Raw genomic sequence first — 18,217 nt, 5'->3', positions numbered from 1 at the left:
TCTACTAATTACACATGTACCATGTAGAATTGATTCATCGATCAGTTTAGCTTTGATTTATTGATCAGTATCAGTGCTAGTTCAGGATACGATCACAGAAATGATATGCAGGAGATAAATGTACAGTTCAGCAAGTCATTAGTGGCTTGTTTAGTGTTCTGCGGTGCTCTTTAGCAAACCGTTTATTACAACTGCTCGCGTCTGGCAGCACAAGTGGATATAAACACAACACACAACAAGTCTCTATCCGTCAGCTGAGAGGAAAATGTTATGCTACAAACAATATTTAATATATATCCTAAATTATATGCAAGGTTTAAATGCCTGATCATATCATAAACTTAATTTATGCTGGAAATAGGGTGTCTGGTATGTCTGGTTTTAGGATGGACAGACTGCCTGTCCGCCATCAAGTACAATGCCTGGATGGACATCTATCTGTCCTCCTTTGGAGGCTAACTGGATGCTTGTAACGATCATATTTAATTAATATAATAATTCATTTGCTTGTCATTGGCTTACAAACATATCAGAACACAACGTACAGCTGTGATTGGTCGATCACCACACTTTCATTTGGAACAACAGTAAAGATGAATTTCATGCTGTCTGTACTAAAGTATCACAAGTCGACTGTAAATGTGGTGAGTAGAACCTTCATTAATGTGCTGATTTTATACTTGGTTTGGTTGCATCAAAATTAAATCAATTAAAGTTTTAATTTTGTGTGCTGTCGACACTATCCTGACTATACACTGTCATGCCCTCCTTTTTGGGGTCTGATGTCCTCCTTTTTGAGGTTATCGAAGTGGCCACCCTAGCTGGAAATAGTCCACGGTTGTAGCTTAGTTTTCAGCTGTAATTTAGCATTTTGATTGTGACTTAAAGAATTGATTCTAGTTTCACAGGCTTGATAAATACTATTTATCTTCATAATTATTGCGGGAATGCTGATAATCTGTCTCGTCTGTTCAAGTAGCAGTTAGCATTCTGTGTTAATGAGGGTTGTTGTAATAAATCAGAGATAATAAATACACTGCGATAATTAGCACTTCCAACATTTTAGATTAACTGTGAAGCAACGTGAAGTGCCACCTTATAGCAAATCAGTCATCTGCCGGACACAGATGCAAATTCACAGGTCAAATTCAACAAACCTGAATTTATTAGGATTTTATCGTCATGTTTTACACTTTTGGTTACATTCATGACAGGAACAGTAGTCACTCATTACACAAGATTCATCAGTTCACAAGGTTATATCAAACACTGTCCTGGACAATTTTGTATCTCCAATTCACCTCACTTGCACGTCTTTGGACTGTGGGAGGAAACCGGAGCACCCGGAGTAAACCCACCCAGCCAGGACCTTCTTGCTGTGAGGCGACAGTGCTACCCACTTAGCCACCGTGCCGCCCGTCTGATTCCATTTAAATCAACATAATTTCTATTATCTTAATAAATGTAAAAAATAAATAAACTGCTGTAACCCGGCCTTAAATTCACTGATTTAGTAAATTTAGCACACAGACATTATCTTTTATTTCTGCACTTTGGAACGTGTCTGGGTCTCAAAACTCACACTTAAAAAAACAAACATTTTTGAGAAAATAATGAGTATTTCTCTCTCTAAGCCGAATTCACAGACGTCCCAGAAGCTCGGAGGACGTTTCTCACTGTGTCTGGAATTTAATAGAACAAGCTTGTTAGAACTGTAACAGTACTGATGTGTCTGATAAAAGCCGTGCAGCAGAGTTCACATCACATCTAGAATTCATGAACTTTTCTTTCTTGGCTTGAAACAAAACAATAAGGCCTAAAACAAAACAGAGTTTAAACTTGAACTCATTTCAACAACATTTACGATCAGATTAAAGATTCATGACTGTGGGTCAGTCTGAAAAACTACTGAGCTGCCCTGCTGACCACTGTTTACCTGGGTGGCTGCCTAAGTAGAGAGGATTCGAACTGACATCCAACTTTAGATGGCAGATTATTTAGACGCTCTAGTTGGACAGGGTTTACGTCATCGCCTGTCCCTGCCCACCACCACAGTTTTAGATCCAAACTCATTTGATCTCTTCACAGCACTGATTCTGTTCTGATAATAAAATACCACTCAAACCATTCATTTATTCATTCATTCATTGTCTGTTTCACCACCACTTCATCCTGGTCAGGGTCGCTGTGGGTCCGATTCACTGGGCAAAAGGCAGGAAACACCCTGGACAGGTCACCAGTCAATCACAGGGCAAACACACACACACACACACCCATACACAGGTCAGTTTATAGTATCTCAGGTTGACCTGAATGCAAGTGTCTGCACTGTGAGAGGAAACCGGAGCGCCCGGAGGAAACCCACACAGACACGGGAAGAACATACAAACTCCACACAGAAAGGACCCTTGTCGCCATGTCTGGAAACCAAGGCCCTTTTTGCTGTGAGGTGACAGTGCTACCCATTGCACCACCATGCTTTCCTCTCAGTAAACAGAGGAAGAATATTTGGCGGGTAGGTAGCACTGGCACCTTACAGCAAGAAGGTCCTGGGTTTGATTCCCAAGTGGAGCATTGTGGGTACTTTCTGTTTGGAGTTTGTATGTTCTCCCCGAGTCTGTGTGGGTTTCCTCTCACAGTCCACAGACATGCAGTCAGATTAATTGGAGTCACTAAAATTGCCCTGTGTGTGTGTGTGTGTGTGTGTGTGTGTGTGTGTTCCCGGCCTTTCTGGTGATAAAACAGACTCTGTATGAACAAAAAAATTGAGTTCTCTTGACAAACGTGGGCACATGGGCACTATTACTCAACCCTCAGCCTCAAGCTTTGCACCCCGAGTTTCCAGCATGCATCAGACCCACTGTGACCCTAATCAGGTGGCGCGGCAGTAAAAACACACGCTAGCACACCAGAGCTGGGATCTCGAATGAACAACGATTGGCCTGTTATTCATATTGGGATGGTGTAGTAGCAAGCCAGATAGGGTCTCCTCATAACTGATGCCACTACGACCTCGAGTTAATCAGGGTGCATCTCTCCGTACACAAGGCTGATCCGCATTAGCACTCACCTAGTGCAGGTGAAAAGATGCATACGGCTGCTGCCCATGTGTCGGAGGGGGCGTGGGTTAGCTTCGTTCTCCTCAAACGAAGCAGGGATCGGCATTAGTGGAGAGGAAGCATAATGCAATCTGGCATTTGGACAAAACCCAGAATATCACCCATATGCATGAGTGAACACAAACACACACACACACACACATCTACTGCAGGAAGTCGTTCACTTATAATTTATGACTCTGTCGTCTCCAGCGTTAGGAATCAGAAATCATTATGATCCCACATTAGAGCAAGAGAGAGAGAATCTCCAGATTTAAACAAGAAGCAGATAGCAGCAGTAATGACCTTCCTGACTGAAGAGTTTGATTATTATTTCATAACCGTTTATAAATCACTTTATTTGAGAGAAAAGAGAACGATGAGGATGATTTTATATTTTCCTCTCAGAGCAATTTGGTCCTAAACACACATTCGTTTACTGATGGAAGCCACAGAAACGCAGATCAGAACCAGCTGATGAATAATGGATCAGCTCTGACGGGGGTCTGGCTTCTGGAAAGAAGTCTTTGGACCTTTCATTTCATTTTCATCAACCGCTTTATCCTGGTCACGGTCACGACAGGTCCAGTTCCACCGGGAAAACAGGGCACCAATACATCGCAGGGCTTCCGCCATCCCTCACCTCCTCAGACGTAGCCAATCACGACTGTGCAGACTTCATATCGGAATAACACCGCTGAGATTCTGACCCGGATCCCAGCGGTAGTGGGCTAGCGTAATACACCGCTGTGCTCATTTATTTATTGTCGAGGCAGGGCACCAATCTGAACTGGAGGTATGAATACACCCTAAACATGGCACCAATCCATCACAGGACAACACACACACACACACACACACACATTAAAACACAAACTCTCTTCTAGGGGAAATTTGATATAGTCGATTCACTTTCAGCATGTTTTGGAAGATGGGAGAAAAACAACAGACATGAGAAGAACATGCAAAACTTTTCAGACAGGGACCAGAAGCAAGAATCAAACCCAGGCCTTTAGGACCTACTGTATACTACAATGTTTTACCCTTGTAAGGCTAATAGCAGTCTTAGGGTGGCACGGTGGTTTGCTGGGTAGCACTGTCGTCTCACAGCAAAGAGGTCCTTGGTTTGATTCCCAGGTGAAGCGGTCCAGGTTCTTTCTGTGTGAAGTTTGTATGTTCTCCCCGTGTCTGTGTGGGTTTCTCCTGGGAGCTCCGGTTTCCTCCCACAGTACAAAGACGTGCAAGTGGAGATATTGAACTTGAACTGATGAATCATGGGTAACTACTTGTCCTGTCATTAATGGAACATCACCTTAAAATTTATAAACAAATAATGTCAATCATGTGTGATTAAATCCTTCAGGTTCATCAGGATTTACAGGATCAGAGCTTCAGATTAGTGAGCATGGATCAGAAGTCGTTTGCTAATTAAAAGTTCAGGTTCAGATGAAGTCACATAGAGCGAATTGCACACTGAGCGAGCGTTAATTACCCCGACCGTCACACCACTCCTACTATAAAGCACAGTGTTAATGTTGTAGCACTCTAGTGCAGGGGTTTTCAACCTGTGGGGAGTACTTGTCCAGGGGGGGCGCGAGTGTCTGTCCTGAGGGCATGGCATTACGAAATTTTTTTTACTTTTACTTTTAAACTAAAGCAATTCATTTTTCACCCACAGGAGACATATTTGATTAGTCTCGCTGACCACGCACACACGCACGTTTAATGTTGTCCAGTTCAGTCTCAAAAAACCCTTAAAAATAAGGCTAACACGGTGTTGCCACCGGTCGGCTGGGCACCATCTGGCGGGCATAATTGGCAGTGCCTGCAGCAGATACAAATTGGCCACCGTTTGGGACCGGACTATATGTGGGTTGGTTGGGTCTTCATACGCTGTGTAAGGACCCTAATTGGCAGAAGAGACGTCCGTGCTTCCTGAGAAGAGGAGGGCTGTACACGTGTACAGAAGTCGTGGGCAGCGGTGTGCTCTCCTTGGATGCAAATCTGGTGTCTGTCAGCAGCGGAAGACAAATTGAATGCACAAAATCGGGAGGAAAAATGAGGAGAAAAATGCATTAAAAAAATAAAATAAAATAGGGCTAACAGTGAAGATAAACCGGTGACAAAACAATGACTGCTGTTATAGCGTCTGTGTGTGTCTTTAAGAGAGATGCTCTGTTCACAGTATCGATATACGTGATTCAGGAGTCGATTCATATGAAGCAAAACGTACATTTCATTTCTCAGTCATCTCTCCGTTTTTACTGTTATTAATGGATGTTGCGGTTGTATATAAACACCAGCTACAGAAACATTTTGTGTGACTCGCTTACCTTAAAAAGCTTAAAAAATTAAACTGGCTATTATTACAGAGCCGTAGCCGTGCCAGACTAATTCTGCCTGTGGAGCTAAAAGTTCGCAGTCGGCACACGGAGGGGGGCGCATGTCCAAAAAGGTTGAAAACCCCTGCTCTAGTGCAGGGATGTCCAAACTGCTTTAAAAAACAGCTTGAACTGTTTGACCACTGGGTGTCACTATCGCATAAAACAAATCTAAAACTCACTCCGTCTTCTTTCCCCCGACTCAAAACATTAACGTTACACCTACATTAACGTTCCCAAGCTTTTGGATAAACACAGCGGCTCCAGAGAAACACAAACTAGACGAGAACGCAGAAGATGAGAAGTGGGTATGTTTAATTTAAAGGAGTATAATAATCTTCCCATTAGGAATATAAACTGGTGAGTGAAATCAACACAATCTTAGTTTACACGACACTGTGGATGATAGATCATTAATCATTATAGTGGAATTGTTAGTAATCAGGGAGCTCTAATATACAATATATATACAGTATATACAGTGTATCACAAAAGTGAGTACACCCCTCACATTTCTGCAAATATTTCATTATATCTTTTCATGGGACAACACTATAGACATGAAACTTGGATATAACTTAGAGTAGTCAGTGTACAACTTGTATAGCACTGTAGATTTACTGTCTTCTGAAAATAACTCAACACACAGCCATTAATGTCTAAATGGCTGGCAACATAAGTGAGTACACCCCACAGTGAACATGTCCAAATTGTGCCCAAAGTGTCAATATTTTGTGTGACCACCATTATTATCCAGCACTGCCTTAACCCTCCTGGGCATGGAATTCACCAGAGCTGCACAGGTTGCTACTGGAATCCTCTTCCACTCCTCCATGATGACATCACGGAGCTGGTGGATGTTAGACACCTTGAACTCCTCCACCTTCCACTTGAGGATGCACCACAGGTGCTCAATTGGGTTTAGTCCATCACCTTTACCTTCAGCTTCCTCAGCAAGGCAGTTGTCATCTTAGAGGTTGTGTTTGGGGTCGTTATCCTGTTGGAAAACTGCCATGAGGCCCAGTTTTCGAAGGGAGGGGATCATGCTCTGTTTCAGAATGTCACAGTACATGTTGGAATTCATGTTTCCCTCAATGAACTGCAGCTCCCCAGTGCCAGCAACACTCATGCAGCCCAAGACCATGATGCTACCACCACCATGCTTGACTGTAGGCAAGATACAGTTGTCTTGGTACTTCTCACCAGGGCGCCGCCACACATGCTGGACACCATCTGAGCCAAACAAGTTTATCTTGGTCTCGTCAGACCACAGGGCATTCCAGTAATCCATGTTCTTGGACTGCTTGTCTTCAGCAAACTGTTTGCGGGCTTTCTTGTGCGTCAGCTTCCTTCTGGGATGACGACCATGCAGACCGAGTTGATGCAGTGTGCGGCGTATGGTCTGAGCACTGACAGGCTGACCTCCCACGTCTTCAACCTCTGCAGCAATGCTGGCAGCACTCATGTGTCTATTTTTTAAAGCCAACCTCTGGATATGATGCCGAACACGTGGACTCAACTTCTTTGGTCGACCCTGGCGAAGCCTGTTCCGAGTGGAACCTGTCCTGGAAAACCGCTGTATGACCTTGGCCACCATGCTGTAGCTCAGTTTCAGGGTGTTAGCAATCTTCTTATAGCCCAGGCCATCTTTGTGGAGAGCAACAATTCTATTTCTCACATCCTCAGAGAGTTCTTTGCCATGAGGTGCCATGTTGAATATCCAGTGGCCAGTATGAGAGAATTGTACCCAAAACACCAAATTTAACAGCCCTGCTCCCCATTTACACCTGGGACCTTGACACATGACACCAGGGAGGGACAACGACACATTTGGGCACAATTTGGACATGTTCACTGTGGGGTGTACTCACTTATGTTGCCAGCTATTTAGACATTAATGGCTGTGTGTTGAGTTATTTTCAGAAGACAGTAAATCTACAGTGCTATACAAGTTGTACACTGACTACTCTAAGTTATATCCAAGTTTCATGTCTATAGTGTTGTCCCATGAAAAGATATAATGAAATATTTGCAGAAATGTGAGGGGTGTACTCACTTTTGTGATACACTGTATATACTTTTTTTTAATACTTTTTCTCCCCATTTTTAGCGCGTCCAATTTTTACCTGATTGCTTTATGCTTCCTCTCTACTGGTGCTGACCCCCGTCCCTGATTGAGGAGAGCGAGACTGACACACGCCCCCTCCGACACGTGTGCAGTACCTGACTGCATCTTTTCACCTGCACGAGGCGAGTTCATATGCCAATCAGCCTTGTGCACGGAGAGCCACACCCTGATCAGCATTATTCCTCGACTCTGTGCAGACGCCATCAATCAGCCAGCAGAGGTCGTAATTGCATCAGTTAGGAGGTCCCTATCCGGCTCCCTTCCTGGATGAACAACATCCAAACGTTGTTCATGTAGCTGCCCAGCCCAGACGGATGGCAGAGCTGAGATTCGATATGGTGTATTCGAATTCCCAGCTCTGGTGTACTAGTGTATTTTACCGCTGAGCGGCGCTTTGTTATATTTTTACTTTATTTTATTATAGAGGAATCTGTCACCCCGTGTTTGCATATTTTTACTCCATCTGGCCCCCAACAAGAAAAGTTTAGACCCCCCAGCTCTACACACTCTCACAAAGCTCCCACAGTCTCTGTTTTTCTCGTCTCGTTGTTAGTCAGTAGGTCAGACGTGTCATTCGCTGACTCACACAGGTCGTGATCTGCAGGATCCCCAGAATAAATGCGTGGAACTAATGGCGCTAAAATAGCTGCATTATTTTATTTTCGCAGGTACATCAGATTCAAAGGATGTTTTTCAGTCCCCGGAAGAGCAGATGACTCTTCAGTCCCATCAGACATCAACAGCATTTAAATGATGTGCATTCACACACACACACACACACACACATACACACACACTTGAAGTAACTGCATGGCAGCAATGTCACCAAACCTCTGAACTTCACCCTCCCTGCTTTCACATGTGCTGAATAATTGAACCTGCTCTGTGCACGTCACTCTCGGGGTCTATTAAATGTCGGGCTGATGGAGGTTCCTCATACTTCACATGTTGAATGCAGAAGATCTGCTCAGCATAAAGACCTGACTGAGTTTAATAAGGTCCAAATCATTATGGCCAGATGACTGGGTTGAAGTATCGGACATGCCATGAACCTAAAACAGATTTTTGAAGCACTTTGTAGTTCTACAATTACTGACTGTAGTCCATCTGTTTCTCTACATACTTTTTTAACCTGCTTTCATGCTGTTCTTCAATGGTCAGGACCACCACAGGACCACCACAGAGCAGGTATTATTTAGGTGGTGGATCATTCTCAGCACTGCAGTGACACTGACATGTTGGTGGTGTGTGTTGTGCTGGTATGAGTGGATCAGACACAGCAGCACTGCTGGAGTTTTTAAACACCTCACTGTCACTGCTGGACCGAGAATAGTCCACCAACCAAAAATATCCAGCCAACAGCGCCCTGTGGGCAGCGTCCTGTGACCACTGATGAAGGTCTAGAAGATGACCGACTCAAACAGCAGCAATAGATGAGCGATCGTCTCTGACTTTACATCTACAAGGTGGACCAACTAGGTAGGAGTGTCTAATAGAGTGGACAGTGAGTGGACACGGTATTTAAAATCTCCAGCAGCGCTGCTGTGTCTGATCCACTCACACCAGCACAACACACACTAACACACCACCACCATGTCAGTGTCACTGCAGTGCTGAGAATGATCCACCACCCAAATAATACCTGCTTCTGTGGTGGTCCTGTGGGGGTCCTGACCATTGAAGAACAGGGTAAAAGCAGGCTAAAAAAGTATGTAGAGAAACAGATGGACTACAGTCAGTAATTGTAGAACTACAAAGTGCTTTTATATGGTAAGAAAAATTGGCTAAAACGGTGATGGAGACGCACAAAGCGCTGATGAAAGTGTACGGGAAGGACGTCATAATCCGAAAGTGTGTGTACCATTGGTTTAAACGCTTTCGCCTTAAGGAGGTCATGAGGGGAGCAAGGTTTGTTGATGTCTCAGGGATTTAGACCCGTTAGTTAGTTTGAAGCTCAATAAAGGTATTTTCTGTGTATATTTCTGTTTTATTGTAACGTTTTGTCCACACCTCATAAATCTGATGCATTTTTATGGAACAGTGGGGAGAGATGAGACTTCTCTCCAGGGTTAATTTAGCAAACTGCTCGAGTTGTGAATGAACTGCCTATAATCCTTTGCAGAAGACGTAATTACAGTGACAAGCCTCCCGTTAGTAATTCCTATAATAAACGCCATAGTTTTGTTTCTGTATCTGTGTAAATATTTGTGCCTACATTTGTAATGTGTGTCTCACAAGCTGTTCATTTATCGTTCTTTGAATCGAGACAGAAAGCTCCGTAGACTCTTGGCACCGACTGCATGTCAACGATATAAACCCGGGATTTTCTGTCAAAAGGCAAATAAACAGGAACATGATGAGATTCTCTACAACAGACAATAAATGTGTCGTTTCATTTATTCATTGCGGTTCCTCCAGACAAGTGTGTTCATGCGTGCGGTGGAAAATGACGGTGGCTTTTAATCAACTGAATTCTTCAACGTTTATTTTCTGAACAGACACAGTCAATGTCCTTTCAGTGGTCAGTTCAGTGCTAACAAAAAATGCAACATGCACTACATCAGAATTCTACATGGACTCGTAAAGGAACGTATGGAATCAGTTGTCTAGACGGGACCATATATTTATTTATTAGGATTTATATATATATATATATTTTCTTCATGCATTTTCTCCCTTTTTCTCCTTTTTAGCGCGTCCAATTGCCCGATTGCATCATGCTTCCTCTTCACCAATGCCGATCCCCGCTCTGATTGAGGAGAACGAAGCTAACCCACGCCCCCTCCGACACGTGGGCAGCAGCCGTATGCATCTTATCACCTACACTTTGACGAGCGCAGTGCAGCTCAGCGTTGTGTACGGAGAGACACACCCTGAGAGCACTCTTTTCTCATCTCTTTGCAGGTGCCATCGATCAGCCAGCAGAGGTCGTAATTGCACCAGTCATGAGAGAGAGACCCCATCCGGCTTAGTCCCGCCCATATCTGAACAACAGGCCAATCGCTGTTTATGTGGTCGCTCAGCCTCAGCCGGTAGGCAGAGCTAAGATTCGATACGATGTATTCCAGATCCCAGCTCTGGTTCCATCGTGTGTTTGTACCGCTGTGCCACCTGAGCGGCCTATTTTTAAGGATTTTAAAATGATGTTTTACACTTTGGTTACATTCATGACAGGAACGATAGTTATTCGTTACACAAGATTTATCAGTTCACAAGTTTAATGTCAAACACAGTCATGGACAATTTAGTATCTCCAATTCACCTCACTTGCACGTCTTTGGACTGTGGGAGGAAACCAGAGCACCTGGAGGAAACCCACACAGACACGGGGAGAACATCAATGGTTTTAAAAACTGTTTTAGGAGCGCTTGTGTAGAGTGACACACCAAGTCCCTGATTATGATGAAGTAAAACATGAAAATAAAAGAAGATAATGGAAATATTTTGCTGGACTCTACACTTCCGTCCGGTGTGTTTTATAAACCGAGTGAGATAGACAGAGAGAAGAAGAGAGAAATAAAGAGAAGAAGAGAGAGAGAGATAATGAGCTGCACCAGTCTGCACACTCGTCCTTGTTCGTGGTAGCTGAAGGGAACTGAAGTGTGATTAAACGTGCATCATTATTTATATCACTTAATTTCCTATTCTGGTGAGGTCTAAGTGGGTCGATGGCTGTGATTATCAACCCCAAAGCACAAAAACCCTTCATTCCTTCTTTGTTTCCATAAATACTGATCCTGCTACTACCTGAATCCAAACTCAACATAAAAAGATGATAAATTAATTGATTGATTTGTTCAGTTTTATAATGTCATTTAACTTTGTTGCGTGGCCTCATTGTAATGGGGCGAGTCACACTCACTACTCAGAGAGTACGTGGAAGAATGGTGTCCTGCCAAGGTCAAGGAAAAAACCCTTTGTTTTAAATACAGTGTATCACAAAAGTGAGTACACCCCTCACATTTCTGCAAATATTTCATTATATCTTTTCATGGGACAACACTATAGACATGAAACTTGGATATAACTTAGAGTAGTCAGTGTACAGCTTGTATAGCAGTGTAGATTTACTGTCTTCTGAAAATAACTCAACACACAGCCATTAATGTCTAAATAGCTGGCAACATAAGTGAGTACACCCCACAGTGAACATGTCCAAATTGTGCCCAAATGTGTCATGTGTCAAGGTCCCAGGTGTAAATGGGGAGCAGGGCTGTTAAATGTGGTGTTTTGGGTACAATTCTTTCATACTGGCCACTGGATATTCAACATGGCACCTCATGGCAAAGAACTCTCTGAGGATGTGAGAAATAGAATTGTTGCTCTCCACAAAGATGGCCTGGGCTATAAGAAGATTGCTAACACCCTGAAACTGAGCTACAGCATGGTGGCCAAGGTCATACAGCGGTTTTCCAGGACAGGTTCCACTCGGAACAGGCTTCGCCAGGGTCGACCAAAGAAGTCGAGTCCACGTGTTCGGCGTCATATCCAGAGGTTGGCTTTAAAAAATAGACACATGAGTGCTGCCAGCATTGCTGCAGAGGTTGAAGACGTGGGAGGTCAGCCTGTCAGTGCTCAGACCATACGCCGCACACTGCATCAACTCGGTCTGCATGGTCGTCATCCCAGAAGGAAGCTGACGCACAAGAAAGCCAGCAAACAGTTTGCTGAAGACAAGCAGTCCAAGAACATGGATTACTGGAATGCCCTGTGGTCTGACGAGACCAAGATAAACTTGTTTGGCTCAGATGGTGTCCAGCATGTGTAAAGGTGATGGACTAAACCCAATTGAGCACCTGTGGCGCATCCTCAAGTGGAAGGTGGAGGAGCACAAGGTGTCTAACATCCACCAGCTCCGTGATGTCATCATGGAGGAGTGGAAGAGGATTCCAGTAGCAACCTGTGCAGCTCTGGTGAATTCCATGCCCAGGAGGGTTAAGGCAGTGCTGGATAATAATGGTGGTCACACAAAATATTGACTTTGGGCACAATTTGGACATGTTCACTGTGGGGTGTACTCACTTATGTTGCAGCTATTTAGACATTAATGGCTGTGTGTTGAGTTATTTTCAGAAGACAGTAAATCTACACTGCTATACAAGTTGTACACTGACTACTCTAAGTTATATCCAAGTTTTATTTCTATAGTGTTGTCCCATGAAAAGATATAATAAAATATTTGCAGAAATGTGAGGGGTGTACTCACTTTTGTGATACACTGTAGTACAGGACAGTTGTTATTTGTATATGTAGTCTCTATGTAATAATGAGCTCCCTGAATCAGACCTAGGCATTGTACAGCCTCTGGGTCACATATGGCCCTTGGGCCGACACTGACTGACCCACATGAGGTCATTGATAATTAGGAATCAAACATAAATAAGTGTATATCATACACACAATACAGCTGCATTGTTTTTTTTTTGTTTCATTTATGTAAGTTTGTACGTTCATGTGTGTTTGCGAGTGTATGCAGCTTCATTGTAATGTGTTGGTGAAAAGAAAAAATACTACAATTACTGACTGTAGTCCATCTGTTTCTCTACATACTGTTTCAGTCTGCTTTCACCCTGTTCTTCAATGGTCAGGACAACCACAGAGCAGGTATTATTTAGGTGGTGGATCATTCTCAGCACTGCAGTGACACTGACATGGTGGTGGTGTGTTAGTGTGTGTTGTGCTGGTATGAGTGGATCAGACACAGCAGTGCTGCTGGAGTTTTTAAATACCGTGTCCACTCACTGTCTACTCTATTAGACATTCCTACCTAGTTGGTCCACCTTGTAGATGTAAAGTCAGAGACGATCGCTCATCTATTGCTGCTGTTTGAGTCGGTCATCTTCTAGACCTTCATCGGTGGTCACAGGACGCTGCCCATAGGGCGCTGTTGGCTGGATATTTTTGGTTGGTGGACTATTCTCGGTCCAGCAGTGACAGTGAGGTGTTAAAAACTCCATCAGCGCTGCTGTGTCTTATCCACTCATACCAGCACAACACACACTAACACACCACCACCATGTCAGTGTCACTGCAGTGCTGAGAATGATCCACCACCTAAATAATACCTGCTCTGTGGTGGTCCTGTGGGGGTCCTGACCATTGAAGAACAGCATGAAAGGGGGTAACAAAGCATGCAGAGAAACAGATGGACTACAGTCAGTAATTGTAGAACTACAAAGTGCTTCTATATGGTAAGTGGAGCTGATAAAATGGACAGTGAGCGTAGAAACAAGGAGGTGGTTTTAATGTTATGGCTGATCAGTGTTTATAATTATAACATCTACTCTCACTAGTAATAGCTTATTAAACCACATAAATTACTAATTTTTATAAATATAATATTAATATAGAGCTTAATTAGGTTCAGTCTATTGGTCCGGCCCTCCACAACAGTCCCAGTTCCTCATGTGGCCTCTTGGGTAATTTAATTGTCCATCCCTGAAATAAATGCTTGAGGCTAATCGGTTCTGTGTTTAAACATGGAGATTTGGCTCCCTCTGCTGGTCAAATTAAACTGTACACTTTAGTTTAGTTCAGGCTCTCGAGTGCAAGTGTTATATTTATAAATCACAGTTAAAGTAAAATGTACAAAGACTTTAACAACTTACCATAATCAGCACTATTTACTGCTTCAGACATCATCCAAAACACACTATTAAGAAAAGGAATAATCGAATCGACTGTAAGGTACTACCATCAGTGCCTACTGATCTTATTCTGTGACTTAAGAAAGGCAACCAGCGTCTTTACCACCTTAAATGCTCGATAGATTTTAGACTGCCCTCCAGGATACTAAAGAACTTCTACACCTCCACCATGAAGTGCATCCTGACAGAGGTCTTCACAGCCCAGTTTGGGTGCAGAGCTCCCTGACCTGCAGTCCAGCTACCCCAAAGCCAGGAAGATGGTGAAAGACCTCAACCAGCCAAACTCTCTCTACTGCGGTCAGGGAAACTCAGAGAGACTGAGGAGAAGCTTCTTTCTGCAGGCCATTCAGGTGCTGAACCAGTAGAGCTGCTTTACATTAACACATAAATCAGACTACTGAGTAACACACATGATAAAGAAACCCATTCCCTCACATTCCCTACAGACACAAAACACCTTCAGGCTTGTTTATTTGAACAATAGCACACCTGGAGTTTACATTATACCTATCCTGTATTATTATCATGCATATACAGTATATATATACACCGACTAGGCATAACATTATGACCACTGACAGGTGAAGTGAATAACACTGATTATCTCTTCATCACGGCACCTGTTAGTGGGGGGGATATATTAGGCAGCAAGTGAACATTTTATCCTCAAAGTTGATGTTAGAAGCAGGAAAAATGGATGAGCGTGAGGATTGAGGGCCAAATTGTGATGGCTAGATGACTGGGTCAGAGCATCTCCAAAACTGCAGCTGTTGTGGGGTGTTCCCGGTCTGCAGTGGTCAGTATCTATCAAAAGTGGTCCAAGAAAGGAACAGTGGTAACCGGCGTCAGGGTCATGGGCGGCCAAGGCTCATTGATGCACGTGGGGAGCGAAGGCTGACCCGTGTGGTCCGATCCAACAGACGAGCTACTGTAAGACTGCTGAAGAAGTTAATGCTGGTTCTGATAGAAAGGTGTCAGAATAACCAGAGCATCACAGTTATGATAATGTTATGCCTGATATATATATATATTATATTCTCATGCCTTTACAAAGTCTGTTTATTGTTTGTTATTATATTCGTTACGTCTGAAGTTATAGGATGGTGCGCATCCTTAACCAGGATAAACCAGGATGTAAAAAAGAATAATACTTTATAATAATAGTAATCATGATCACCATCGATATAATTTAAGAACATGTATTTTAAATGTGCTTCGAGTTGCTTTGTAGTTACATGACTAATTAACCTTCACACTTCATTTCAGTAGGGGCTGTTGTAGCCTAGCGGTTAAGGTACTGGACTAGTAATCAAAAGGTCACTAGTTCAAGCCCCACCACTGCCAGGCTGCTGCTGTTGGGCCCTTAAGCAAGGCTCTTGACCCTCAATTTCTTAGACTGTATACTGTCACAGTACTGTAAGTCACTTTGGATAAAGGCGTCTGCTAAATGCTGAAAATGTAAATGTCATATCACACCACTACACCATCATGGCTTTGTGATGGTTGGCTGCACAGATGGGTCAGCTTTCTCCAATGCCCTATGTTTGTTTGTTTGTTTGTTTGTTTTGAGGATTTTAACGTCATGTTTTACACTTTGGTTACATTCATGACAGGAACGGTAGTTACTCATTACACAAGATTCATCAGTTCATAAGGTTATATCACACACAGTCATGGACAATTTTGTATCTCCAATTCACCTCACTTGCACGGCTATGGTCTGTGGGAGGTAATCGGAGCACCCGGAGTAAACCCACGCAGACACGGGGAGAACATGCAAACTCCACACTGAAAGGACCCGGACCGCCCCGCCTGGGGATCGAACCCAGGACCTTCTTGCGGTGAGGCGACAGTGCTACTCACTTAGCCACGTCTCAGGTCGCATGTTGTGATGTCAGTCAAGTAAATCCAGCTTATTCTTGGTATTCCTGGTCCTGAGTCCTTCATAACACTGCATTCAATGTTTTTATGTGGCTGCTTATCACACACTCAAAGTAACATAACCTGTGGGAATTAATGTATTTCAGGAGCTCTTTTCTATTCTGGCCATCTTGTACACTTGCTCAGTGGTGATGATCTTCCTCCATGAGATTTTATGATGCACTTGTTCTCAAATGTCTGAATGCATCTTTCTTCCTCTTTCTTCAGTGTCCAGGCTTCACATCCACATGTGGCTACTGTCCAGACCAAGGTTTACATCAATCGTAGCTTGGTGGTGGTGTATAATCACCATGCCCGTTGCCATTCTTGACTTCACTTTACCGGCACATTCTGTAGTATTTGATCCTTTACTTGCCAAATATAAGAAGGAGTCCACTTGGTCAAGTCAGGACCTGTTATTTATTACTTTTGTTTATTTATTATTTATTCATTACTTTTGTTTTTCTTTTTATGAGCATTTATGAGCATTTTATGTTTCTTCTCTACTTTTGTATATACAAAATACATTATTTATATCATTCCACTTGGTTCCATCATACGCAGACATGGTCTTAACTTTCACTGCTACGCAGACGATACCCAACTCTACCTTGCCTTCAAACCATCCATCTCTTTTCCTCCCGCCTCGCTCACCTTGTGTATCCAGGAACTTCAATCCTGGCTGCATTCAAATTTCTTGCTGCTTAATCCCCTTAAGACTGAGCTTCTTTACGTGGGCACTAAAACTTCACTTTCCTCTTTCACAAACTCTCCCCTCCTCATTGGGAATGTTTCCATCACACCTTCCAGCTGTGTACGCAATCTTGGTGTTCTGTTTGACCCTCTGCTTTCATTCGGTCCTCATGTGAAATCACTATCCAAATCAGCCTTCCTTCAGCTTCGCAATATTACTCGTCTCCGTCCATATCTTTCATTTGAGGTGGCGGAAACACTGATACACGCTTTTGTCACCAGCCGTTTGGACTACTGCAATTCCTTATTGCACGGACTTCCCGCCAAAACCCTCCGTCCCCTGCAAACCATACAAAATGCAGCTGCTCGGGTCCTGACATTTACCCGAAAGTTTGACCACATCACCCCTGTTTTGGAAGAACTACATTGGCTGCCAATTTCCATGCGCATTAAATATAAAATTCTGGTCATGACTTTTAAAGCACTTCATGGTCTCGCTCCCGCCTATCTTACTAAACTCCTCACACGCCACACACCATCACGCAGACTAAGGTCATCAGACAAAAATCAGCTCTCTGTTCCTAGATTTAGGATGTCCACTATGGGTGGCAGGTCCTTCAGCGTTGCCGCCCCAACACTCTGGAACTCTCTGCCCTCGACTCTTCGCTCTATTTCTTCTCTTTCTGCTTTCAAGGTGTCTCTAAAAACTCATCTCTTCTCACAACATTTTCATTCTACTTCTTGAACTTATATCTCTAACCTATCCTTACACACTGTTGAATTGTTTTTGTTTTGTTTTTGTTTTGTCTTGTTTTGCGTGTTGTCGTTTGTTTTCACTTTTTATACTGTACAGCGACCTTGAGCTTGGTGAAAGGCGCTATATAAGTTGAACTTATTATTATTATTATTATTATTCTCGAATCAACACACCAGCTCCTGTAGTTCTTCTGGTGATGTGACCAATAGTACAATGTCATCAGCATGACTGAGATTGCTAATGGTCCTTCCACCAATCCTAAATCCTCCATCCATCCTTGTTCTGCCTTTTTCATCACTTCCTCTTCATGGATGTAAAACAGACTTGGTGAGACGTTACATCCATGTGGGACTCCCTTTTTTAACCCTGAATCTCACTCCAGCAGCAAACACTGAAGTTTTAATATCCGTGTGCTTGAGCCAATATCCGTGTTTGTTCAGCACACAGATTAAACTAACAGGAGCACGCACACACACACACACACACACACACACACACACACACACACACGAGAACGCATGCACATGCTGGCTAATTGTGTATCTATATTACTGATTTGATTCAATAAATCGAGTCGATTCTTTCGAACAAAC

The sequence above is a fragment of the Trichomycterus rosablanca genome, chromosome 5, assembly GCF_030014385.1.
Source record: "Trichomycterus rosablanca isolate fTriRos1 chromosome 5, fTriRos1.hap1, whole genome shotgun sequence".
Classification (NCBI taxonomy): Eukaryota; Metazoa; Chordata; class Actinopteri; order Siluriformes; family Trichomycteridae; genus Trichomycterus; species Trichomycterus rosablanca.
This window is presented reverse-complemented; position numbering follows the sequence as displayed.